Source organism: Hemicordylus capensis, chromosome 12, assembly GCF_027244095.1.
Source record: "Hemicordylus capensis ecotype Gifberg chromosome 12, rHemCap1.1.pri, whole genome shotgun sequence".
Taxonomy (NCBI): Eukaryota; Metazoa; Chordata; class Lepidosauria; order Squamata; family Cordylidae; genus Hemicordylus; species Hemicordylus capensis.
Genome location: NC_069668.1, coordinates 19,871,770 through 19,897,415, shown reverse-complemented (window position 1 = coordinate 19,897,415; position 25,646 = coordinate 19,871,770). Strand labels below are relative to the sequence as shown.

General features: G+C 50.9%; 1 long non-coding RNA gene across 2 annotated transcripts in view; it reads left to right on the top strand.

Moving 5' to 3' along the window:
• Nucleotides 1-16,202: 16,202 nt before the first annotated feature.
• The window catches only part of LOC128336239 (uncharacterized), a 134,679-nt gene continuing 125,235 nt past the window's right edge, over nt 16,203-25,646 (top strand). The window contains exon 1 of one of the 2 annotated variants that reach the window (XR_008311867.1): nt 16,203-16,331. This is a non-coding gene — a long non-coding RNA (uncharacterized LOC128336239). Of the gene's footprint in view, nt 16,338-25,646 lie in introns of both variants that reach the window. The other variant, XR_008311866.1, reaches the window with a different exon arrangement.

Sequence of the window (25,646 nt, the reverse complement as noted above, 5' to 3'; positions counted from 1 at the left end):
CCATACCCACAAGCCTGTGGGGTACTGGGTTTTGTTGTTTCTGAGGTGTTCATTGTAGATTCTCTGGCAGCATATGAGATTTTCAGTGAAAAACAAGAATCCACTCTCATATGCTATCAGAGAATCTACGCTCAGAACACCACAGAATTAGCAGAACCCAGCACCCCATGGGTTAGCAGTCCTTCCCCTGGCCAATGTGGGGTCTGTAAAGAGTGGCAAGAAGCAAAAGAGCCAATGGGGAACAAGGAGGGAATTGTCAGCAGGTCAGCCCATGATTTAGGTCACTAATCAGAAGGCTGGAAGGGTGGGAAATTCAAAGAGATGTCAAACACAAAATGGAGACTGACTCAGAGATCACCACAAAATGGAGGTCCGAAACAACAAAACGTTTTGTAGCCAAAACAGGGGCGTTTTGTTTTGTATACAAAACTTTTGGATCTGGAAAATGGGTGTTTTGTTTTGTCTACAAAACACCCGAAACAGGCTGTTTTGGGTACAAAACATTTTGTATCCGAAACATTTCGCACATCCCTATTCAGCAGTGGCCTTGTGGTCTGGCCATAGTGGAATCCATCTGCATCTCCCCCAAGTCCCTTGAGAGGAAGCATCTGCTGGCACCTCGAGGCTTGTGGCCCTTCCACATTTCTTGGGAGAGCTTGGAGATAATGTGATGTTAATGGCCTGGGGTTTAGCACGAGCACCTTTGGGATATCCCGACTGAGACACACACTCACCCCACCGGGCTGGGATGAAGACGTCCCCAAGAATCCTCTTCTGGTGCTGATGCAGCCCCTGCCTTGACCTCGCGGGACGAAGGTCTAACGGCTTCCTCTTAACCCCGGCGTGGGAAGAGGTCTGACATATGACCTGACCATTGATTTACAGTATGAGGAGGAGCAGTAGATTAGCAGCGTACATTGCACTAGCTGGGACCACTGAGAATGGGGTCAGTTTGGGGAGGGGGAACTGCATGGGCAGGTTGTGGCGGGGGGGCTCACTCTCTTGCCTCTCCTTCCATCGTCTTCAACCCCACAGTCTTTGCAGCAGGACACCTTTTGCCAGGCCAGGGTCCCTCTCACTCGGGAGCTCGTCCTCCTCATCCCAAATCTCGCTGAGTGATGCAGGCAGAGCCACCCCCGTGAGGAGTACCACGTGGTGCCGCCCCATCCCACATGCAGAGCGGCTCTTGTGACCTCTGCCCTCCCCCTGCTCCGTCCATCTTGGGAGATCTATAACATTTACAATCCCAAAACAAAAGGGAAACGCAGGGAGAGCTGGGCGGGAGTGAGGGGCAGGGCCAGAATCCATCTTGCGGACTGACACCGACCGTTAATTAACGACTTAAAAATCAATGACAAAGGGGACAGGGTAGCAAATGACACCTCAGCGCAGACAGAGCCTGCCTGTCTTCAGAAGGGGGAAAGGGGGAAAGAACGAGAGGGGAAATATATATCTGAGATTTGACATGCAGAATGAGGCCAAGAGAGGCAGGAGGAGGAGGAGACCCTCCCCGATGGGCCACGGACTCTTCCTCCAGCACAGCCAAGGTCTGGGGAGCTCTGTGAGAAGTCCTTTCCAGTGCTGTTGCTCTTCCCCCGAGCCTGGCGCTGCAAGGGAGCCTGCTGTAGGCTGGGCCATCTGACATGGGGCGCCCGTGAGACATCCCAGGAAGAGCGGCCAGCCCCACGCGTGGAGTCAGGGTCCACCCTAAAAGAAGCAAGGGAGGTGGGACTGGAAGGCCTTCCAAGTCTCTTCCAACTCTAGCTTAGGTTAGATGCTCACCAGCCTTCATGGACCCTCACTGAATCCCGTCTTTGGTGTTGGGTGCAGGTGGTGAGTACTAGAGAGCCCTTGTCTGCCTCTCGGAACGACCGTTCCAGAACCCCACAGAGTGACAAACGATTCCTTTGACCAGTTCCAATCTGGGCTGTGGAGAGCCACAAAGAGCTCCCATGATGGGCGTGCACAGCTCCACCCAGCCCATCTGGACTTGTGGTTTCAGTTCCATGATGGACCTTTCGCCAGCAAAGTGCTTCAGTTGTATGAATATTCCCCCCATTTTTGGTCCCTGGCGAGTGCTGCCATGCCCCCTCTCTGCTCCCTTCTGCCCTCTGGATGCCTCATGCGACCACCACATGCCCCCCTCCCTCTCTGATCCCCTCCTGCCCAGCAGGGATGCTGTAACAGATTCCTGCCTGAGTAGTGGGTGGGCGGGACGAGAAGACCAGCAAGGTCCTGACTCCAGTGTCCTCGGGGTCTCCTCTAAGCCCCTTCCCTTCCCTGCCTCCTCCATGGCTTCTTCGTTTTGGGAAGAGGGGAGGTTTCCTGGAGTCCAGTGAGGGAAGCCCTCCCCTTCCTGGCAGGCATTTGCTCAGCAGGGTGGGCCTGCTGGATGTGCAGCCGCCACCGCCTTTGGCAGCACGAGGAACAAAGGCATGATGCGCCAGAGGCCGCCTGCGCCGCGTGGCATGGAGTGGCGGGGCCCATCGTCCACGGGGGCCTCTCGCCGCCCGCCTGCTGCTGGCCTGGTCGGAGCTGAGTCCGTCCACTTTTCACGGCACCGGCTCTCCCCGCCCCAGGCTACGGATTAACTGCGGCGGGAGACAATAGACACATATGCTCCCGTGTCCGGTCCTGTCTATTCAGATGTGAGTTACTTAGCCTAATAAGGATTAGGAATAATGAATTGGAAGGAGTTAACAATATAAAGAGGCAAGAGGAAAGAGAAGGGGAAGGGGGGCCCGAAAGGAAGAGGAGAGGCCTAAGTACTGCTAATTTCATTTCATGTCACTCTGGCCTCGCCTCGCTTTCAGCCGAGAGGTGTAATCCGCTTTGAAATCAAAGGTGGTACAAAGTATGAATTTAAATGTGACATTCACAGGTCCAGATGAGATTAGGGAGTCCAGAAAGGTAGGGGTGTGTGTGTGTGTGTGTGTGTGTGTGTGTGTGTGTGTGTGTGTGTGTGTGCTTTGAAATGACAACTCCTCTCCAGGAGGATCTCAGGAACACTCACACTGATCACCACCACAGGGCGACATGGCCGGCAGGACTGCAGCGGGAGAGAAGACGCTCTTCTCTGTGGATGCTCTCCACGCTTTGGGGTCGTGTTTGGAAGCTTGGGGTCATGTGAGTGGGACTCCACCAGCCAGCCCTTCCCACCTGGCGCCTGCCCAAATGGCTGTGCCCAGGCGTGGAAGAAGCGCTCCCTTCTAGGAGGAACGGGTCAGCCTTTCTGTCGTGCACCCACGGTACTGGGTGCCCCGTCGTCATCCTTTTCATTCCTCCAGGTAGTGTCTTTAATGAGCCAAGCTGGCCCTTATTCCCATTTCACAGATTTGAGGACTGAGGCTGGGAGCTAGCAGCTGCCGTCTGAAGTGAGGCTTGAATCAGTCTTTGCAATCCCTTGCACCTGAAAGCTGAAGAAGGAACTACACCACCTAGGCAGTAAACCGGCAGTAAATCGGACTTAAGAGATTCTTTTAGGCAATGGATCCAAATATATTTAAATCGCCACCTGCAATCCATTGGGATTAGAATCTTCTCTGTAACAAATCAAGATGCCAGAATGGGAGGTGGATGAGACCTCTCCAGCGTCTAATTAGTGGTTCCAAAGAGGCGAAAGTTCCCCTCCGTCGTCCTGTAATTATTGCTCCGCTCTGCTGGAAGAAACCCAGCTTTCCTTACGACTTCTTCCTCGCTCTCTCAGGACCCCGGGTGTCAATGGGAAACACAGAGCAACTTCTTAATTAATTGGGCTAATTAGCCGCTCAGATGACTGGACAGCTGGACTGTATCACCTTCTGCGATCTCGTTGTGAAGGGAAGAATCAAATAACATTTTGCTGGCTGAAGAGTTGACAAAGTCCCAACACTGCCTGTGATCTGCTCCCCAGTGGCCCGTCTCCCCCGAGAGAACCTGAAGGGAGGATGGAATTGTTAGGCTCCTTTGGGCTCAGGAAATCCACCCAAAGGTGGGGGGAAAGTGGAATTCTTCTTTGAGCAGGACTCGGAGCCTTCTTTGGAGACCTGGCCAGAATTCAGAGCCTGGGCTGGAAAACGCGTCCACGGTCTGAACACCGGCTTGCTGGGCAAACTCAGCCGAGAAGCATTGATTGAAAATAAATATGAGAAGAGGAGGGGAAAAGACACTGCCCGTCTTGAACCTTGTTATCAATGCCGCAAGATACCGGGGGTCTTATTTCAGGCGACTCGGTCACTTATCTCTTTTATAAATATTTGCATTCCGTCTTCCGTCAAACGTGGGCCCAAGGAGGCTGACAATACTATGTAGCAAATCCTGGCTGGAAAACTTCCAGCTTGATTTAAGTTGGGAAATGCAGTGCCTGGTTGGTTGGTTGGTTGGTTTTTAAAGACACGGAATGTCTGGCCTGCCTTGTTTCCACCAGTGGCTGTTCCACTGTCCCTGGGTGGGGCTGGTGTTGGCACAGGACACGGTTTGGGCAGCCTCTGGGGCCCAGCCCCCCAAGGGCGTCATTGCTGATGTGTGGAGAATTTGGCCCAGCCAGCACCCAACAGCCCCGGATGGGTCAGCTCCGCTCCCTTTGCCTTGCCAGCAGGTGTGGTGGCAGACGCGGGAGCAAAAGAGGCGCTTGCACCCGCTGCCATACCCACCAGCACGGTAAGGGTGGGGCCCACCGGAGGGCACTTTGCCCACTGCCCCTTTCAGCCCTGCCCCTGCCCCAGGGAAGCTCCCCAGCAGAACAGGATGGGGAGCAGCTCTTCCTTGGCCCCCCACACCTGTGGCCCCAGAAGACGGATATCTTCCGCTAACCTGGTGGATCACCCTGCCAGTGGACCTGGCCCTCGGGTGCTCCCAGAGTCACCGCTGGAAATGGATGGCAGACCCAGGTCTGACCCACATCAGTGCTCTTGGGTACGTCAAGTCTAGAGCACCCATTTCCAAGCTGGAGGGTGGCGGAGATCAGCCTGGACTCAGGGGGCCTCCTCTTGTGCCAAGGTGGGGTGGCTGGCCCCTTTGCAGTGGAAACAAAAGGCTCTCATTCCTCCTGGTCTTTAAAGCGGCGGGGCGGGGGGGGGCGAACACACACCCCTGAAATCAAGGCGAGCGAAAGCCAGAAGCGGCATTCTTGGTCTGGAGCATTTTCCACAACATATTTATACAACTCCCGCTGGTCTTTCATTTCCATCATTATTTAAACATCGTTGGGCTCTTTCCCCCTTCCCCCCCCCACTGTTCTTTTTAATTTAAATGTAGACCACATTAGATCCCAGAAAATAGATACAGGGCACCTTTTGTGTTGCACAGCTGAAGAAGTGGTGTCATTCACGTCAGATAATGGGTGGTTTTCGTTCTCTGCCGCATAAATTACCGCGCTCGCATAATGGCCTTCCACGAAAAGCCCTCTCTCCACTCCAGTTCGAGACTCAAAGAGGCCGCTGGAGGAACAGCCTTTTGGGTGTCCCTGAGGGGAGCAAAAGCTGGCCACACGTCCTCTTGCCGTGCCGCTTGTAAGCTCCTAGCGGGCAGGGACCTGTCTTTGGCTTCATGTGTCCTGCAAAGCACCCTGAAGACTGAGGAGGCTGCTCAAGGCAGAACAGCAACAGGGCTTCCCCTGAGGCTTCCAAATGGGCCGGGCGGGCTCCTGCGCAGAGATCCAGCCAGTTTGACTCACGACTCTCTAGGAGGAGCTGGGAGGGGCTGAAGCAGGCCAACCCCTCCTGCCCCGCTCCAGGATTCTGGGATGGGGCATGGCTGATGAGGCTGGAAGCTGCCTGCAGCCCTTCAATGGAGCAGCGGCTACCTGTGTGCCCTCCTGGAGAAGGACTGCTCTCTTCCAAGGCAGGCGGGTGCAGATTTCATCAGGAAATGGACGATGGGTTGACTGCAGTCTCCTTAAGCAGCTTGACAGCCATCGGAGCTGTAGGAAGTCACCTGGGTGGAGAAAAATATTGGCCTTTGTGACTATGTCTAAGCCCCTTGTGAAGCCGTCCAAGCTGGTGACCGTCTCTACATCCCATGGCAAAGGATTCCATAGGTTAATGACGCGCTGTGTGAAAAAGTCCTTCCTCTTGTCGGTCCTGAATTTCCCCACCTTCGGTTTCATGGGGTGACCCCTGGTTCTAGTGTTGTGTGTGTGTGACATTTTTCTCCCTCTGCTCTCTCCACTCCCTGCATCCTCTACCAGGTCTTCCCGTAGTCACCTCTCTTCCAGACTTGCCCCAGATCTTGGAGTCTGGCCTCTTAAGGAAGGTGCTCCAGGCTCCTGGTCATCTGGGTTGCCCTCTTCTGCACCTTCTCCAGTTCTACTACGTCTTTCTTAAGATACAGTGACCAAAGCTGTACACAGTCCTCCAAATGTGGCCACACACCATAGATTTGTATAAGGGCATAGTAATATTAGCCGTTTTGTTTTCAGTCCCCTTCCTAATGATCCCTAGCATGGAATTGGCCTTTTTCACAGCTGCCGCACATTGAGTCGACACTTTCAACGAGCTGTCCTCCACCACCCCAAGATCCCTCTTTTGGTCAGTCACTGACAGCTCAGATCCCATCAGCATATATGTGAAGTGGGTTTGGGTTTTTTTGCCCCGGTATACATCACTTTGCTCTTGCTTACACGGAACCACATAGGACGGGGCCTTCTCTGTGGCTGCCCCAGGGCTCTGGAATGCACTCCCTGTTAAAACCAGAGTGTCTCCATCTCTGGCTGCTTTTTAAAAGACCCTTAAGACACACCTGTATTTCAGGCTTTTAATCCATTTTAATTGGTTTTTTTTAAATCATAATTTAAATGATTTTATCCTGTTTTTATATTGTATTTTAATTTACGTACACAGCCTAGGGATGCACACGTCGGGCACTATAGAAATTGAATAAACCAATAAATCATCTCTGGAGGTGAAGGGCAGAGCTGCCGAGGGCTCCAGGTGAAAGGCAAGCCGCCTTGCCCTTGCGAAGCCCTCTGCCCTGCTTAAATGGCGGTGCCACTGCCAGCTCTTTGCCAAGCAGAGGATGGTGATGCTGAAGCTGCTCAGATGGAAGCCGGGGCGGCTGGATGGGGAGAGGGCCAGATTTTGGGGGCTCCTGAGGGGGCCTTGTGTGTGTGGAAAGCCGCCCAGGTCAGCAGCGCCGTCAGAAAGCACAGAAGGGACAACCTCACGTGTGCCGTTTCTCTTCCCTTGCTTCTCCTTGGTTTCTTTTCTCAGCTCTCACACTGTGGGCTTCAGCAGACTGTGGAAACAGACGGCCGGGATGCAGTTTGTTCACTGCCTACTCTGGGTCACCCAGCAGACGCCCTGAAGGCAATTGAGTTCCCGCCACTGCCTTGCCCTCGTGTCAGGGGGGTTTCTTGAAACCGCTGCCAGAACCGAGATTGACGTTTCCTTTTGGCCTCCAGGACTCAGAGCAAGGCGGAAACGGCTCCCTGTTATGCCGCCAGTGGGCCCGACAATCCTGAAAGACCCTTCCCTCTTGAAGGAGCATTTTTCCAGCAGTCCTTGGGGAAATGATCACAGATTTGTTTACAGCACCCCCACTTGCTATCGGTGGTGGTGGTGGTGGTGATGACGTCACACAGCCAATTCCAACTGGCTACATGGCACAATTGATTTATTTGCTTATTTGTCACATTGCTATACCACCCTATATAAAATCTCAGGGCGGTTCACAATCCAACCCAACTGCAACCAAAACCAACCCAACTGCAACCAAAATTCTACCCAACTGCAACTAATAATGTAAAAAAGGTTTAAATTATACCATAAATAATACATGACAAGGTTAAAACTTTAGAACATCATGAAGTCATGACAGTGTTGTCAGTCTCTTCGCTCCGTGTTCCCTGACAGGGGAGATCATTTGTAACTGGTTACGTAGCACAATGATGTCAATCTTGCCACCGCGTGATCCCTGATAGGGTGAGACCATCTGTAAGACTATCCAGGAAGGAAGGAAGAAGCAGAGGAAGAGGGAAGAGGCCAGCAAAGAAGTCAGAGGAAACCATAGCACCGAACAGGACTGGAAAGGGTAAAGACAGAAATTTCTGCTTAACCCACAGGTAGTCCTTGCAAGGTTACTAGCAACCCAGGGGCTGTCTCCCATGCCCGCAGTGGCCAGCCTCCCCAGAAGTGTGCAGGAGGAACCAGATCTGCCACCAGCCGGGCCTGGCAGCTCCAGGGTCTCCAGCCTCTGCCGCGCCTGGTCCCCACCACGGAACACTCCTCCTGTGCATTGCTGACGACACATTTGCACCGCCGATAATTTGTATGACAGCAAAAGAGCCTAATCTGGAACCGGGGAGGGGAGTGGAAAAGCCCCCCTGTGATGGAGGATTTACAGTCTTAGAAGGCAAACAGTGGCGGGTGTAATTAGGAGGGAAATTTGTCATGCTCTTGACTCTAGGAGAGAATGAAAGGTTTGGCATAGCAATCTCCCAAGTGTTTACCCAACACGAGCGCACACAAGATGGAAAGCGCATTGCCGACCACGGACAGATTAATATTTGATGCCAGGAAGAGAAATGCATGCTGTTCATGTTTATTTAGGATATTGTGAAATACAGTGAAATTTGCAATTTTATTGGATTCAGGGGTTTGCCGTGTGTGTGTGTGTGTGTGTGTGTGTGTGTGTGTGTGTGTGTGTGTGTGAAGTCCTGAGCCCTGGATGGCATATAAGAGGCCTGTAGGCTGATATGGCCATTGCCCGGTATTCTCCATTTCCTGATAACGGGGCCAAGAGGCTCCTTTTACAGGGGTGGCTTCCTCCTTTTGCCTTTGGAACTCCCTGCCTCCTGATCTTGGGTTGCCTCTTCAGCTTTCAGTGGAACCTGAAGACCTTTCTGTTTCACTCAGCCTCCCCTTGGGCCTCTGCTTTCCTGCTGCTCTTCTTCCTTGATGTGACCAGGCTAAAACCACAATTAAAACGGCAAATTTAAAAAATCTGAAATGAAAAATTATCAATAAAAATCAAAACACTAAGAAACCTACCAGACATAAGCAGCGAATAAAATATTTAAAAGCCTCTGTGAAAAGATGTGCCATCAGTTGTTTCTTAAAAACACTGATGGTATCTTAAAGAAATAATCCACAGGTTAGCCATGGTCCCTCCACAAGCCAGCATAGCACACACACCTCTCCATCCTTGGCTGCTCTTGCATTCTCCTCCCCGACAGATAAAAGTGCCTGAAAGGGCAGCGGGACACCCAGAAGCCAACCTGCATCCCAACTCTCTTCTGCCCGCCATTATGCAGCCATTTTCTGATCTAGAGGGCCTCACATCAGCACTGGGCTAGCAAAAGTTGTAAGCGGGTGGTCTCTTTAGGCTTCTCCGGCAATGGCGCTCTCATGGGCCAAACGTATACCATATGGCAAGCCAGGCTGGGTGGCCTCTAGGACCCTTGGGTGCACTTCATGACTCCCCTTTGGAGGGGGAGACTCCCAACTCCCCCCCCGCATTTGGAAGTTTCTGGTATTCTGGGGGGTCTTGGACTACATGTAGGTGATAATTCAACTCTCTGGGTGGTGTGGAAGTATTGCAGTCATTTGGGAAAGCACACGAGTCCAATGTTTTGAAGTAGAGATGTAGGCATGTCTCGTTTTCAAAGCTGCCTAGCAAGCTAGATCTGTACCACATTTTTCACTTTCTAAGATATGCAGAAGCACCCTTATGAGTCAGTGGGTCGACTAGACCAAGCATCTCTCCCTCTATTTATTGATTTATTTGCAGATTTATTGATTTATTTGCTTTTCTGAAGTGTCCAAAAGGGCATCGAACCTTGAATCATTGCAACAAGATAATCACTACTTTTTAAAAAAGTTATATATCATGAAAAGCAACAAGAACAAACCCCACACAAACTTAAACTAAATACGAGGCTTGTTCACATGTAGAAGGGGCAGGATTGCATGAACCACTCTCAGTTGGCCAGAACCTCTGTTTGGGTTTGCAAACCCAGCACCCATATGACCAAGGCTCCAGCAATGGAGTTCATTGAAATTGGGAGCCTGAAAGTTCTGCCCCACTGTGGATGGTCCTCCCAAACATGCCCCTGCCTTCCCAGCATGCACTGCACCACCAGAAGCCCAGAAAAACCTCATGATGGCAGCAGTTGCTCCCTACCGATTGCTCTGGCCATGAAACTCTATGGTAGCCATGCTGGGGTGGGTGGGCAGTGTGGTGATCTGCCGAGTGATAAGCCTGTGTAAAGCCCACTCAAGTGGGAGGAAAAGGGAGGAGAGGATTCTTTTCTGTCTGAATTGGTTAAGGGCATGATAGAAACTCTGTGTTACCCAGGTTTGAAAAAGCTGGGACGGAGGGATTCCCATGGCTCCCCACAAGCCCGAATAGTTGGGTTTACTGGCTCCTACCCTGAAATTGATGGACTTAAGAACAGCCCCACTAAGCCACAACAACGAAAATTAAATCCAAGTCAGGATCGACATAATATCAGAACGTCAACCAAGGAGAAAGACAACTCCAACTCAAAAAAGGGCCTTAGGAATTTGGGGGAACCTAAAAATCAGAACAGCTGTCAAGCAAAGTCCAAGGGAGCATCCCACAGGGAAGGCATTTAAAAGCCTTGGGTGCCATCACCAAAAAAGCCCTGTCATTTGTCTCTGCCGACCTCCAGTCCTGAAGCTAGGCCACTCTTCTCCCCTGGTGGGCAGGTCCTCATGCGCTGGACACAGCTGGTCCCGACTGTCCTCTTGACTTCCCATCTGCCTCTCTGTAGACATGAAGTACAGATATTCAGTATTAATCGGCGGCTATCTCTTTCACCCAAAGTTATTGGCATATACCTTTTTACATTTTTTTTAAATTTCCAAGCCTGCGTAGAAATGTGAGAAACTCTCTCCTCGTCTCCTTGGTTGAAGTAGACCTTCTCTTGGTGGCTAAAATTAGCCTGAAATGGTGGCGTTTTGTAGAGTTACAAATCTAGATCTATGAGTGAGCAGCATGGCTTACGCGTAAGTGCAGTTTTATTCCTTGGCAAGAGTATAAAGTGTTTTTCCCTTCATAATTTTTGATGTAAAGGCTAAACTGGGCCAGAGCAGAGGGACAATGCCACTGGCAACCTCATTAGTATTCTACCACCATCAGCCGATCAACAGCGGTTATGTATTTTTGCAAGTATGCATCTAATTTATTGTGGAGAACACAATTTACATGGGTAGTCGATGCCTGTTTTATGGCCTCACAAATAGATGTCTCAGCTCAAGCATATAATGGCTCAAGCAGCAGGCGCAAATACGTTCTAAATCTTCTAAATGTGCTTTACAAAAATGTAACTGAGGAATATAAAACAGATCAATTCTTGCATGTTATGTATTGGTTTTTGATTTACAAATCTAATCTGGGGAAATATCTTTAGAAATGGGGGGGTTTTTTCGTTGTGTCCCCACCCCTCTTTTCCTGCCATTTATTTATTTATTTTGGGGGTGCCTGGGTTTCTTTGGGCAAAGCTGATCCCGGCAGTGGTGGTCAGAGCCCCTTCCTTCCTTCCAGAGTCCGGGTTATACTCTTTTCCCATCTATTATGAAACCAAATGGGTTTCCTGGTAGCATCTCGAGAGAAGACTGGGAAATCTCTGTCTGGAACCTTGGGGATCTGCTGTCAGTCAGTGGAGACCGCTAGATGGACCAAAGGTCTGACTCTGGAGAAAGCAGCTATATTATTATTATTATTATTATTATTATTATTATTATTATTATTACAATAATTAATAATAATACCCCACCCCTTCAGTGCATTACTGCTTGGGGCAATTTACAATATTAATAAAATAAATACAGTACAGCACAAAAAGTTAATAATGTTAAAACAGCAGTATAAAACCACAATTAAAATAACAAGTTTTAAAACTGAAATTAAAACTTATCAGTTGTTGTTTTTTAATCTGCTTCCCAATTAATCTTGTTTAAACCACCAGTGGTTTTTATTCTGGCTGATTGATGGATTTGCACGGCAGTCTTAAGGCTGTGTATTGAGGAGGAAAGTCCATTGTGTTCCTGGGGGCTTACTCCCGAGAATGTGTATTTACAGATCTACAGATCTCAGGCGAAAGGACCCAGCTCTCTTTCAGACTTGCTCAAAGTCCTGAAGTTGGGAGTTGTCTTAGGAGTCCAAAGAAATGAATCCCATACATAGCATCTGAAGCCCCCTGTCGAAATCAAGATGGAATAATCCAGTTTTTGAAATATGAACTTCAGGAGTCTGTTGCAGTGAGGAGGATTTCTGCATCTGCTCACCGGAGTGAGAGTCCCTCCTTCCTGTTTCCAAAGGCTCTGAGATCTGGCAGGAATGTGTGCTCTGATAATGATCCAAAATGTGGGGAGGGAGGGGAGGGAGGAGAATTTCCCGCCTTCTCATCTCACCCTCACCTAATTAATTAATAGTTTCAATGGCTTCCTGATGGGGCCTTCTCATCAACAAGGACAGCTGCGGGGGGGGGGATTCGCTCCCCAGCCACCTCTGGCTCTGCAGTGAGGACACCCCCGGGGTCAAAATTAATTTCCCCCCCAAGAGAAAAGATGCAAGTCAATTCTTCCAGCCCGCTAAATAGCCTGGTCCCACCCCCCACCCCGCAATGCTGCTGCTGTTCATCCTAACTGGAGAAGCCAGGTTGTGAGGGAGAGCCCTGTTCTCCTGGGTGCCCTCCAGTGGGCAAGCAAAAGGTCCTCTGGGGCCTGCAACAAGGAGGCTGTGCCAGGGTGTTGTGGAGCAACAGAGCACGAGAGTGGGGGCCCTTGTGCTGCCGCAGTGCCCATTGTCAGGTGGCCCCATCCATCTCGCTGGGAAGCGGGCGCTGAGTGGCCTGCCCTCAGCCCCCCTGAGTGGAGAGGGCCATGAGGGGCAGTGGTGCTTCCTGCTGGGCCTCTCCCCATCCAGGCCCTAGGGCACATTTGATCAGTTAGCGGCCGGCCTCTTTCCTCCTCTCCAGCTAATTCCAGGTGGCTTCCTTCGGTTGAGTTAATACCTGCACTAAGGGTGGGTGGACCTGCGGGGGGGGGGAGCAGAAGAGAGGAGACTCCCCCTCCGGCCTGCTGCAGGCGTGACAGTTCCGGTTGCTGCCAGCCCGTGGGGAACTTCCACGGAAACTGGCTCAGGCTTGACATTAGGAGGCATTTCCTTAGTCTAAGAGCTGCTGTCAGCCAGTGGAACTGCCTCTCTCATGCTGCTGGAGATGTCCGCACAGAAGCTAGACGGACACTGGCCAGGGATGCTGAGGCAGTTCCCTGCACTGAGCTGGGGGTGTGGGGCGGGGGCGGTTTGGACTGGAAAGGCCTTGGAGGTCTTTTCCAGCTCTTCCGTTAGAGGATTCGGCCTGGAATCTGGCTGTTTGGGAAAGGGCTGTTTCCTGCTTTGTGTGATCCAGAGATGGTGCTTACTGTTAGCTGCTGTTTTGTCAGCATTTCATCTTTAATGTGGTCTTTTAAGTCTCGAACACTTCTATATTGTCAAGCTGCCTGCAGGGACCAAGAATCCTGGGGTAGCAAATGTGGCAGGCAGGAAGTCAATCAATCAATCAATCAATCCGAGGGGAAATCCAATGACAATCTAAAGGTCTGCACAATTCGTCCGCCCATTTTTTTTGGGGGGGGTTACTCTGGGGTTACCCCCGCCCAGCATTCTTCAGATGTCTCCCTCAAGTAAGAAGTTTCCCAGATGGTGATTTATAGCCCTTGACTACCGTCGCAGTATTCAGATAGGAAACAGTCCTTCCTGGATTTTCTCATGGCAATTAGCCTTTCAATGCATACAGTAACGTTCAGGGGAAAGTTGTGAACTGTCCTCAGCATGGCAGCCTGGAATAGTGGGGGAGTCTGTTTGGGGGCTGAGTTGTGTGTCGGGGGGTGCTGTCTCCATCTATGGTGCACACACACACACATCTACCTTTCTAACCTGGGCACACCTGGACGCTCCTTCCAATACTTCTTGCACTTCTGGTAACCTGGATACTTCGCTGTGTGTTGCCTCCCCGCTCTCCGCCACCTGTTTTATTTATTTTTGGTTCTGTTGGTCACCTTTGAGCTGCCGTGAATGTGTAGCCACAGCAGAAGCACTACAGTGATGGGTGGTGGTCAGGAGCATCATTATAAGTGCACAAATAGTCCAATACATTGAAAAATACACTAAAAGTGTTGACTCCGTGCGCGGCAGCTGTGAAAAAGGCTAATTCCAGGCTAGGGATCATTAGGAAGGGGATTGAAAATAAAACGGCTACTATTATAATCATGCCCTTATATAAAACGATAGTGTGGCCACATCTGGAGTACTGTATACAGTTCTGGTCACCGTATCTTAAGGAGGACATTGTAGATGTGGAAAAGGTGGAGAAGAGGGCAACCAGGATGATCAGGAGCCTAGAGCACCTTCTTTATGAGGCTACAGCAACTGGGGCTCTTAAGTTTGGAAAAGAGGCGACTACAGGGAGACATGATCGAGGTGTATAAAATCATGCATGGAGTAGAGAGAGTGGCCAGAGAGAAATTCCTCTCCCTCTCTCCCAACACTAGAACCAGGGTCACCCCATGAAACTGAAGGTCAGGAAATTTAGGACTGTCAAGAGGAAGGACTTTTTCACACAACACATTAATAATCTGTGGAATTCCTTGCCATGGGATGTGGTGATGGCCACCAGCTTAGATGGCTTTCAAAGGGGCTTAGACAGATTCCTAGAGGAGAGGTCTTTCACTGGCTACTAATCTTGATGGCAATAGGCCACCTCCAGCCACAGAGGCAAGATGCTTCTGAATCCCAGTTGCAGGGGAGCAACAGCAAGAAAGAGGGCCTGCCCTCAGCTCTTGCCTGTGGGCTCCCCAGAGGCATCTAATGGGCCACTGTGGGAAACAGGCAGCTGGACTAGATGGGCCTTTGGGGGCCTGATCCAGCACTTCTGAGGCTCTTATGTAAAAATTAAAAAGACAACAGTTGTTGTCATTTTTGCAGAGCCACCTACTGCCAACTCTGCGGCTTTGTGTTTGGGGGATGGGATGGCGGTTGCTTTTGCCGGCTTTCCCCTTTCTTTTAGAGAATGTTTTGACGGAGTGTTTGCCCCCCCAACCCCTTTGCACAAGCCATCAAGGCCACTTCTGCTGCTCAGTGCCCCACCTTCTACAGCCGCACCATGGCTGGGTTGTTTCCTTGGGTTGCTTTGGCGCTTCAGCCTTTCCCTGCCCGCCATTTCTCAACTTTGCCCGGCGGCCATTTTGATTGATTGAGTGAGTGAGTGCCGTCAAGTCGGTGTCGACTCTTTGCGACCACAGAGATCGATTCTCTCCAGGATGCTCTGTCTTCCTCTTGGCCTTTAAGGTTTTCACCTCTGCCTCGTGAACCTTTTAAGCCCACCTTTTGGCCTAGCAAGGCAGCCATGACCGGAAGCAGACCCCAGACAAGAGGGCTGCAGAGGTGGGTCCAGGGGCAGAAGTGAGGGGCATGCCCATAGGAGTTGTGACAGCTCCAGAAGGGGGCACGTTGGGCGACCGGGGCGGGTCGAGTGGCTGCTGCAAAGGTCTCTTGGTGGTGCAGATATTCCAGAATGATATATTTTTTAAAATAACTAAATGGGGGTGGGGGGGAGTCACCCTTGCCTGGGAGAAAAGCCAGAGCTAAATTTGGGGTGTCCCAAGAAAACAGCCCCACGCCTCAAACTGTGCTGGTGAGCATTGTATTTATTGCTTTAAAATATTCATATCCCCTCCCTCCAGTCTGCTGCTGCTTAGGGCAGCTCACAGTGTTAACAAAATAGATACAATACAAAACAGGGGAAAAAAATCAAATGAAACAAGTTAACAGATCACGCTAAACACCCATTTGAAAGTTACAAATGTTAGAAGTTTCAAATTAAAGGTAGGTAAAAAGTAAAAGTAAAAATAGGGAAAAAGCTAAAAGCTAAGAACTAAAAAAACCCGACCAGATGTCAGCAGCAGATAAAATATTTAAAAGCTTCTCTGGGGGAAAAAATGGTCTTTAATAGTTTTTTTTAAAAAAACCACTGAGAGCAGGAGTGTGGCAAAGTTATTCCGGGAGGGGTGTTTGATACGAAGGGCTCCTGTGTGGATGAAACAAAGTGGGTTGGGTGGGAAGAGGGACTCTCCCTATGAACAGCCCCTAGTGACTCCGGTTTGCATTCATCACACTCCACCCACAAAAAAACTTCCCCGTCCGGAAAACCTTAAGGACCCCCAAATTAACTCTGACTTTAGCTTTATTATACTCTATTGCAGCGGAGGCTGAAAAGGAGTTTGTGGCTGAAGGGAGATTGGCACTGAAGACTTCCTGATTTGGACTTCCAGAGCAATGTGAGATGCTACGCTGCAGGAGCTGAAATGTTTGAGGACAAATCCAACTAGGTGAGGGTGAGTGAGCGGCCGCCGAAGGTCCCCCAAGGATAGGGAAGTGCACAAATAGATTTTTCCCGATTCGATTTGTACCCAAACCGAATTACCCCTGATTTGTTTTGGGTCCGAATCTGGCCAGCTAGCACAGGGGCGATTTGTTTTGTCCACAAATCACCCAAAACAGGTAGCTTTGGGTACAAGTCATTTTGTACCTGAATCGATTTGCACATCCCTACCCAAGAAGGCTTGGGATCAAGAAAGGCCTCTCCCGCACCTACACACAAGCCAGTACACCACACTGGCTCTGGGAAAGAAGAAATAATCTTGTTTCCCCACCTTTGGTGACTCACTCCTTTCTTCTTTGTATGTATATGTTTGCATAAATTAACTCTTCTATTCATAAGATGGGCTTAAGGAGAGGACAAAATATTGTGTGCCCTCCCTCAGTTTTTTTTTTTAAGGTTTGTAAAAGAGGAACCCAATCCATGTCATTGTCTTTCCTTATTGTCTGCATTAACCTTCCCCATGGTTACTTGTTCTCTGTAATATTACACTTGTCTTACTGCCACACATGAATAGCCGAGCCAATTTTGTGATGCAAATAAATTCAGTTGGACTGTAAATTGCGTGAAGGAGCGCCGGTTTATCAAGAACCCTTCTGCAGGCCTGCTGTACCCAGTTGATTTCCCTGCTTCACTCGAAGAGCACCCTGTTTTTCCAGTGAATCTGAATGCCCATTCAGCAGACAATTAAAAAACAACACACACCCTCACACACAAAAACTATCTGTACTATTGGAGAGGTGGACTTTTAGAGGGGCATGCAATGGCTTATTCAGCCAGCCACTGCTACCGGCTAGCCCAGTTCGGTTTGAGTCTGAACCTGACCTGGACTGGGCCAGTTTGATCCAGCACCCCCTCGGCACCACCCCCCAGTCCAGGGATGTTTGCGGACCAAATAGTGTTTTTTTTTAAATTTAATCAACGTACCCCCTCTGGGGGGCTTCTCCAAGGCAGTGAGGGGGTCCACAGAGGTTCCCAGGCCACGCAGGGGCCATTTGTGCATGTGCGGCAGCCTTCATAATGGCCACCGCACAGGGGGGAAGGCCTGGAAAGGGCCGAAGACCACCTGAACCAGGCGATGGCTGCAATAAAGCCAGCACGGTGCAGTGGTTAGAGTGCTGGACTAGGACTGGGGAGACCCGAGTTCAAATCCCCATTCAGCCATGATCCTTGCTGGGTGACTCGACTCTGGGCCAGTCACTTCTCTCTCAGCCTAACCTACTTCACAGGGTTGTTGTGAAGAGAAACTGTAGGACACCTCTCTGGGCTCCTTGGAGGAAGAGCGGGATATAAAATGTAACAACAACAACAACGGAGGATAGTGAGGGAACAGTAACTTAAGTTGAAAAAAAAATATTATTATTATTTCTTGTTTACACAGTCAAGAAATAATAATAATATTTTTTTCAACTTACCCCCTCCAGGGGATTCCTCCAAGGTGGGGGGGGGTCTGCGGAGGTTACCCCATTATTATTATTATTATTGTTGTTGTTGTTGTTGTTTTAATTTTACTATTTGGTCCACAACCCCCTCCCCCTGAATGGCTGGGGGAGGTTCAGTCTGGGGTCCAGCCGAACCAGGGGTGGTTTGGCTTGACTCCGAACTGTCAAACCGAACCAGCTCGGAGCTGAACCAGTTCGGTTCCAAACCTGTTTGCACACCCTTAGTTGCTGCCTTTCTCCCTAAAATCCTTTCTAAGAGCCACTGCTTGGGCTGTTGGAGGAGGCAGGTGGGTGTAGGGAGAAGCGACTGTGGATGCCACTTGGCAGGTCGGAGTTGTGTGCCAAGATTGCTGCTGGCGAGAAGCAGCCGCGGCTAAACGGGAGCCTCTGGCGGGTGAGGGAGGGAGGCTGGCCTCTCTTGCTGCCATGATAAACTCTCCTCAGCAGAGCACAACTGAGACTGCAGCAAGCCTGTTAGCACAAGATGCTGGGCAGGAAGCAGGGAAAACCAGCACATAAGACCCAGCACTGGCCCGGGAAGCGGCACGTCTGGGCTTGCCGAATGGCTTGGGCGCCCGTCAAAAGGCCAGCACTGGCGACACATCGACACCCGGGACTGGGTCGCTCCGATTCAGATGCCGCTTTCCCAGGCAGCAGGCGACTGTGGTCTGGAAGTGGCCCCCCCAAACCAACGCAAAAAGTGGGTGTTTTTTTAAACTCCCAATATAATTAACCAGGCTACCCTTTAACATGCAATGAAAACCCCGAATTGTGTGTGAAGTGCTCCCCAATCGCTCGCGGGGACTTAGGGGTCAGTTTGGCCAATCTGTGAACGTGACCCCTCCATTCCAGAGGAGATGCAGACTAAAAGCCAGGCATGAGAAGCTTCCAGGTCTTGGCGTTTGGTTCCTTCATGCCTCAAAGTCCACAGTGGGCACCTTGTACAGCCAGCTCCATCCCAGAGCTCTGCATATTTATTTATTGATTGTTAAATTTACACCCCGCCTTTAATTAAGAAAATCCCAAGGCGGCTCACAATAAAATTTAAAAACAAGATCATTAAAAAGACACATTAAAATATTGAGCTAAAAATATAAAAACAAATCTGATTTTTTTAAAAAAAATTAAATAAAAAGGCAAGCATAAAAATAGTACAAAATACAAGAAGCAGCCATGGAGATAATCATATAAAAGCCTGGGTAAAAAGCCACAATTTGACATGCTTTCTAAAAACTGTGATGAGAGATCTGAGCCCATTGGCAAGTTCGGTTGGGGGTTTTTGATCTGGGGGGGCACGGGGGGCCTTCTGCATGGGCACATCACCAGTGGACGCCCTCAGACGTGGAAGAGGCCCAGGGGTCCGGGCTGTGTGGTGAAGCAGTCAGAGCTTGGCAGGAAATGCAACCGGCGGCTGGGTCTTTGGAGGCACATTTGGGCGGGGAAAGTGTGGGGCGGCCCTGAATTAACAGGAGAGAAGAAGCAGAGTCTGGTGGCTTTTAAGGGAGAAGGAGATTCTTCTGGCATTCAGTTTCTACAGACCCAGGTTCACTTCCTCCTATGTGTGCTGTAGAAAGGAAGAGGAAAGAGAGAGAGAGAAAGTGAGTGAGTGCTGGGTTTCATTGCCGCTGCCCCAGCCAGGCCGCTGCAGCGGGGAAGGCCGAACAGGCCGCAGCCATAGTCCAGCCATGCCCAAGCCGCAGTGGCCCGGTTGCCTTGACAACGGGCCTGATGCTGCAGCAGCACAAGGCAAGCCTGAGCAGGAGGGAGGGGCAATGGCACTGCCATGCAAAAGGGGGCCTGAGGAAGGATGCCCGCTGACCCTCTGGAGAACCAGGTAGAGAGCTGAGAGGACGGGCAGGGCCAGGAGGAGGAGCGCAGGAGCCCCCACCCCAAAGCCACCGACCCTGAAGACAGCAGCACCCGTTGGGCTCGAGCCGCTTGAAGAACCGGCTCCTTCTGCACCAAGAGACCTGCCCCCACCCCCAGCAATGGGCCGGTGGGGGGGGGGCTGGTGGTGGAGCAGAGGAGGCAGGCAGGCCAGACTCCGGGCGAGGTGGGTGGAAGGCCTCTCTCCCTCCACCTCCCAAAGGCCCTGCCAAGGCCGGGGCCTCCTTGGGAGCTGTCCAGCGTGCTGAAGCTCCAACTAGGCCTGCTCCCAGCCAGCCAAACACCCCATTGGACCTGGTGGGTTTCTGCTTGCAGGGCAGGCGAGGTTGCTGTCAGCTGAGCAGGCCAGGCAGTCCTTCTCGCTCCAGACTAGGAACCAGCAAGGGGTGTGAATGTATGTGTTTCCCCAGGGTGCAAAAAGGTATGTGCATATTGTGAGTTATCGTGCAAGGGAACACCAGCTAGTAACACAGAGTCTTCTCAATTTGCGTAAGTTGCACACATTGTGCAAACTGCAAATGCAATGTGACTGGGCTGACTTACTCTTGCATAGTAACATGGTATGTCACTGTTTTAGACAGTTTCCCCATCGTCCCCTGTGGCCGAAACACTCGAAATGTTTCAAGTTTGTTTCGTGGAAACAACCGGTTTAGCCGCTGTTTTGATGAAACGTTTTGGCCATTTGCATTTCATTTTGAGCTGGAAGCAAGACACAAGATCAATTTTGTGCACATCCTGACTTTGGAGGGAGTTCAGGTGTGGCTTTTCTTGTGGCCAGGATTTCTGAACTAGAAGAGTTTGTCTATGAACTTCCTCCATCCTGATTCGCCAGGGTCACTAGGTGAGAAGCTACATTTCCTCTCTGTCCTCTTACCCACAGATATGAATCCGAATACGATGAATATTTATATACCACTTTGCAACAAACATGCCCAAAGCAGTTGACATAGATATAAATAAATTTTAAAAAATGGCTTCCTGTCCCCAAAAGACTCACCATTAAAAAAAAGAAACATAAGGCAGACACCAGCAACAGCCACTGGAGGGATGCTGTGTTGGGGATGGAGAGGGCCGGTTGCTCCCCGCCCTGCTCAGTAAAGAGAATCACCACATTAAGGAAGTGCCTCTTTGCAAATTTAGCAGGGGTTGGGAGTTCCTCCTACTCCAAACACCCCCAACAGAAATTGTTGGTATTTAAAGTAGCCTAGCAATTACTGCACATCTATATTTAAATATACAAACACACACAGATTAAAAAATGCCTCACGTGACATTTATTTCACTGCAAACAAGGTGAAAATATTTACTGGGTTACAACATTTTTTAGCAGTGCATGCTTCCTAGATACCATTAAATGTCTTGGTAAATGTTAGGAGTTTTGAATGGATTTGATCCATTCTACAACTGAATGGAATTTGTGCCTCAAATGCTCGCCTCTCTGTATCCTTGGTGTTGAATACGAAAACCTGGACATTTGCCAAAAATTCACCAAATACCTGTAAGTGAGATTCATTGGTCATATTTGATGTCAGGAACTGATCGCCTGTGCGCTCTCTCTAAGGCCCTGGGCATCCCAGTAAGCCAGAAAGGGAGCCTGCTACTTGAACTGGGATTTGGAAAGAATCTGCTTTCCAAGGGAGACCGATAGGCCTCGTCCTGCCATTTCTGCAGCTTCCTCGGCTCATCAGGAGTACCCGTAGCTCAGAACGCCTCCTTGGTTTGGGGGAGGGCCCCATTTCACTCCCCGACAACATCTCTAGGTAGGGTAGGGTTGCTGCCACTCTGGGTGAGCGTCCACAGGATTGTGTGGACAATCCTGGACTAGATGGACCATGGGTCCGGTTCAGTAGGAGGCAGCTTCCTGCAGCCATCTATCATGAGAGAGGAGAGCCAGTCTTGTGGTAGCATCCATGACTCGCCCCCCTAGCTAAGCAGGGTCTGCCCTGGTTGCATATGAAAGGGAGACTAGCCGTATGGGCGCTGCAAGATCTTCCCCTCAGGGGATAGTGGGGCCGCTCTGGGTAGAGCAGAAGGTTCCAAGTTCCCTCTCTGGCAGCATCTCCAGCGCTGAGAGATGCCTGCCTGCCACCTTGGAGAAGCCACTGCCAGTCTGTGCAGACAATACTGAACTAGGTGGACTAAGGGTCTGACTCAGTATATGGCAGCTTCCAATATTCCCTAAGATCTTTCCTGGCTCTGTATTTGAGATCTTTTTAGGAGAAGAAAGCTGGTCTTGTGGTAGCAAGCATGACTTGTCCCCTTAGCTAAGCAGGGTCCACCCTGGTTGCATATGAATTGGAGACTAGAAGTGTGAGCACTGGAAGAGATTCCCCTCAGGGGATGGAGCCGCTCTGGGAAGAGCTGAAGGTTCCCAGTTCCCTCCCTGGCAGCATCTCCGAGATAGGGCTAGGAGAGAGACTCCTGCCTGCAACCCTGGAGAAGTCGCTGCCAGTCTGTGAAGACAATACTGACCTAGGTGGACCAAGGGTCTGACTCAGTATACAGCAGTCCCTGTGTTCCGAATCATTTCACACCATACAGCCTCTGTTGCAGATGTGTTGGAGGAGGAGGAGGCCTCCACTGGCTCTGTGGACCACCGCTGATGGACAGGGAGAGCAAGCTCTGGAGGGCCTTGTGGGTCGTCTTCTGCCCGCACCCTGAGGGGCTGCATGGCCTTTGTGGACCAAGACCTGAGCTGCTCCTTGCACAAAGACTCCCCACAAACTGGAAGAAGCTGTGGAGGTGGGGGGGAGGCTGTTGAGAGCCCTTGGTGCCCCTGTCCAGCAGAAGACGGGTTTCCTGGCTCCGAGGGAGGCCAGCCCGCAGAGCAGGCTTTCCTTTGAACAAAAGCCCAGAGGAGGAGAGCGAACATTCGGACCGAATCTGCGCACCAACCCCGCCATGCCAGCCTCCCCTCCCTGCTCCTCCCTGCGCCCCGACATCTGGGCAAAGGAGGTTCAGCGGCAGCCTTTTTCCATTCTGAAGTGTAACAAAAAGATTAAATTGTTTACGAGCGGTGAGCTCCATCGGGCCGGATGAGCTGCGGGAGACAAAGACAGACATTCCAATTCTCCGGTGTACTTTGCGCCGCGCGGTGTCCTTCAGTGCTGCCACTAATTCTTTTATCTGGCCCCAACACTCAAGGCATTATGCGCCTTCGCATAGGAAAAAAAGAGCTGCTGACTGAAGCCGGCGAAATTACTGTTCTCTCCGCTGTACCTCTGATAACAATCTCTTGAATACTGATTAGTTTTTTCCTCTCCCCCCCCCTTCCCGGCGCAAAGCGACCAACACACGTTGGTCTTTAACCCTTTATCTTGAGCAAGCAGAAAGACACGAGAAACATCTTACTCAGTCGGAAGGGGGGGATATGGTGGGGAGAAAAAAAATAGCATACAGAAGAATTACTGTTATCTCCTAAGCAGAAGAGGAACAGCGGCGATAAGGGAAGCCGGAAGAATTAAAAGGAACGCACCATCCCGGCTGTAAATTCAGACGCAGGGCTGGCTTCTATTTGTCTGTCACCGGGTCCTGTAATTTGCCGAGGTTGTTTTGATAGACTTATTGTGAAGACTGCATAGGAAAGTCATCAGCGTTTGTTGCTTGTGAGCGTTCTGGTCGGGGTGCACCGCGTGGTTATAGACTGGAGGGAGATAATGGTTGGAGTATAAAGGAGATAAGGGCAGAAGCTCTTCTCATTAAGGACTATCTGCACCTCTGCAGACTCCACAGTATTGAATGACTGGCGGGGACAGGCCGGGCATACATTAGAGCGTGTGGGGATGGGGGCAGAAATAAGACCAGCCCCAGAATGGGGCGTGTGTGTGTGTGGGAGTTCTAATGACACGATGCCACCATGCGCTCCAGACCAATTTACTTGCAAGGCTGACAGTCACCTGTAAGGAGCTGGCTTTGGAGTGGCCGGCCCCAGCATCCAGCAGACGTTTGCCAACCTGCCAGCAGAAGCTGTGGGTCTTCTGGTCTACTCTGTGCTAAAAGGCGGGTGGCTTAAACAAGGCAGCTGGCTGATCTCTGCACTACACTGGACCTCTTGTGAAATGATCAGCATGCAGAAGGGCCTAGCTTTTGGATCCAGATGAGGCTTGGAAGTCCTTTCAGACACCCCGTGAATTTTCCTGGCTGCACAGGTCTGCAGCACTAGGGAGGGGTGGACTAGATGCCCTCCAGGGATCCTCTCAGCTCTAAAATTCTAGGTGTTACCAATACATTTTCCTAAATCAGAGTTAAGGGCACATCTGGGGGATCCTGCTGGAGTGCACGTCTGTGGAAATTGTGGGAAACTAAAAGAGCTTTGATAAAACTCACAAAATGCCTTGGCATTTTGGCATGTTTTCCTTGGGATGCCCTTAAATTCTGCCTAAAAATCCGGGGCCAGTCTGAAGGTTCCTGCTTAGAACATCTTAAGGAGTGCGGGGGGCAGGGGAGGCGGACAATATGATCAACAACATTTTCCTCATGCGTGGTCCATCTCTTGATTTCTCCACACTGGAATACGAAACAATTGCACTGATGAAGGTGTGGACCAACTCTGTTGAAATGCATCGTGGCCGGAGGGCTACAAAAGACCTTTCTGTGGTGCCTCCCTTCCTCATGGAAGACATCAAGGGACCAACCTGCAAGTCTGAACTCTCAAGGCGCAAGACACACGCTTAGCCGCACGGCCCGTTGAATAGAATGCCCGAATGGCATCAGAAGAGCATCAGAAGAGCCTCCTGGTGAAGGGGCAGAGGCAGGCACTGCAAGCACGGACGGGAACGCCTTCTAACCCCGGTCTTCCCAATCCAGTTGGCTGAAAAGTCTTAACCAGGGTGGATATATTTAGTTCATCTCTGCACCAGCTCAGTGAGACTACAGAACGCCAAACTGGAGACGAAGGGGGCAGAGGTTCCATCTCGTGGTCGTCCGGATGTGTGAAACTGCCCTTTCGTCATAAAAGGGACCCAGGGTTTTCAATCCCAAACTGTAATCTGAATCTGTGGTTTGTAGTGATGCTCCTTGTGGTGCGTTTTGGGGCTCCAACCTGAGATTGCAAGGTGGCATTGGGTTGTGTGAATTCTGCCGCCCGCTAGAATCAGGGTTTTGTGCTGTGGCTGCTGCCAGAACCATCGAGAGGGCGTCTCAGACCGACGCAGACACGTGTCAGCTCTATGCCTGCCACGATTCTCGCGGGCTGCCTCTCCGGGCACTTGCCCCACCTCGCCCTGCCCCACCCCTCCATTGCCTGGCAACAGGGATGCCACGTCGCCATGTCCAAAGCTGCAAAACATGTTGAAGAGGAAAGCCACCTTCCCCTCTGCAGGGAAAGGGGGTGGAAGAAATGGCAAGGCGGGCACTTTGTGGAGAGCTCTCCACACACCCAGCGATGGAGCAGTATTTGCACAACCACATGGAGTCTCTGGGGCACCACAAACTGGGCCACCTGGTTGCTTCCCAACAAAGGGAAACCCATGGCCGATGGGGGGGGGCAGGACTGGGGCAGAGAGGGAGACAGCTTGCCTAAGGCCCCCTAGTGAGCTGATTGCAGAGCTGCGGTTTGGACCAGCCCACTGCGTTCTTGCCACTGGACTGCGCTACCCCTTGGACGAGGGGGAACTTAGAAAGCAGCCTGGAGGAAGGAAAGGGGCCTCGACTGAATGTCAAAAACAAAGGTCATAGTGGAGATGTGATGTCAGATCTACACATTTCTATGGAATCTGGATGTTCTGAAATAAGAGATATCCATCCCTGTCTGCCCTTGGGGGCCGGAGTGTGTGTTATCAGCGAAGCCACATGGTGATGTTTTGTCATGGTTTCCCAGAGAGAGCCTTCACCGCCCACAAAACCCTGGAGGGAGGGCGGCCAGGAAGCCATTTTGTGCACTGGACAAAGGACGGGCCTCTTTGCCGTTGTCTGAATCCACGCCAGCTGCCTGGAGT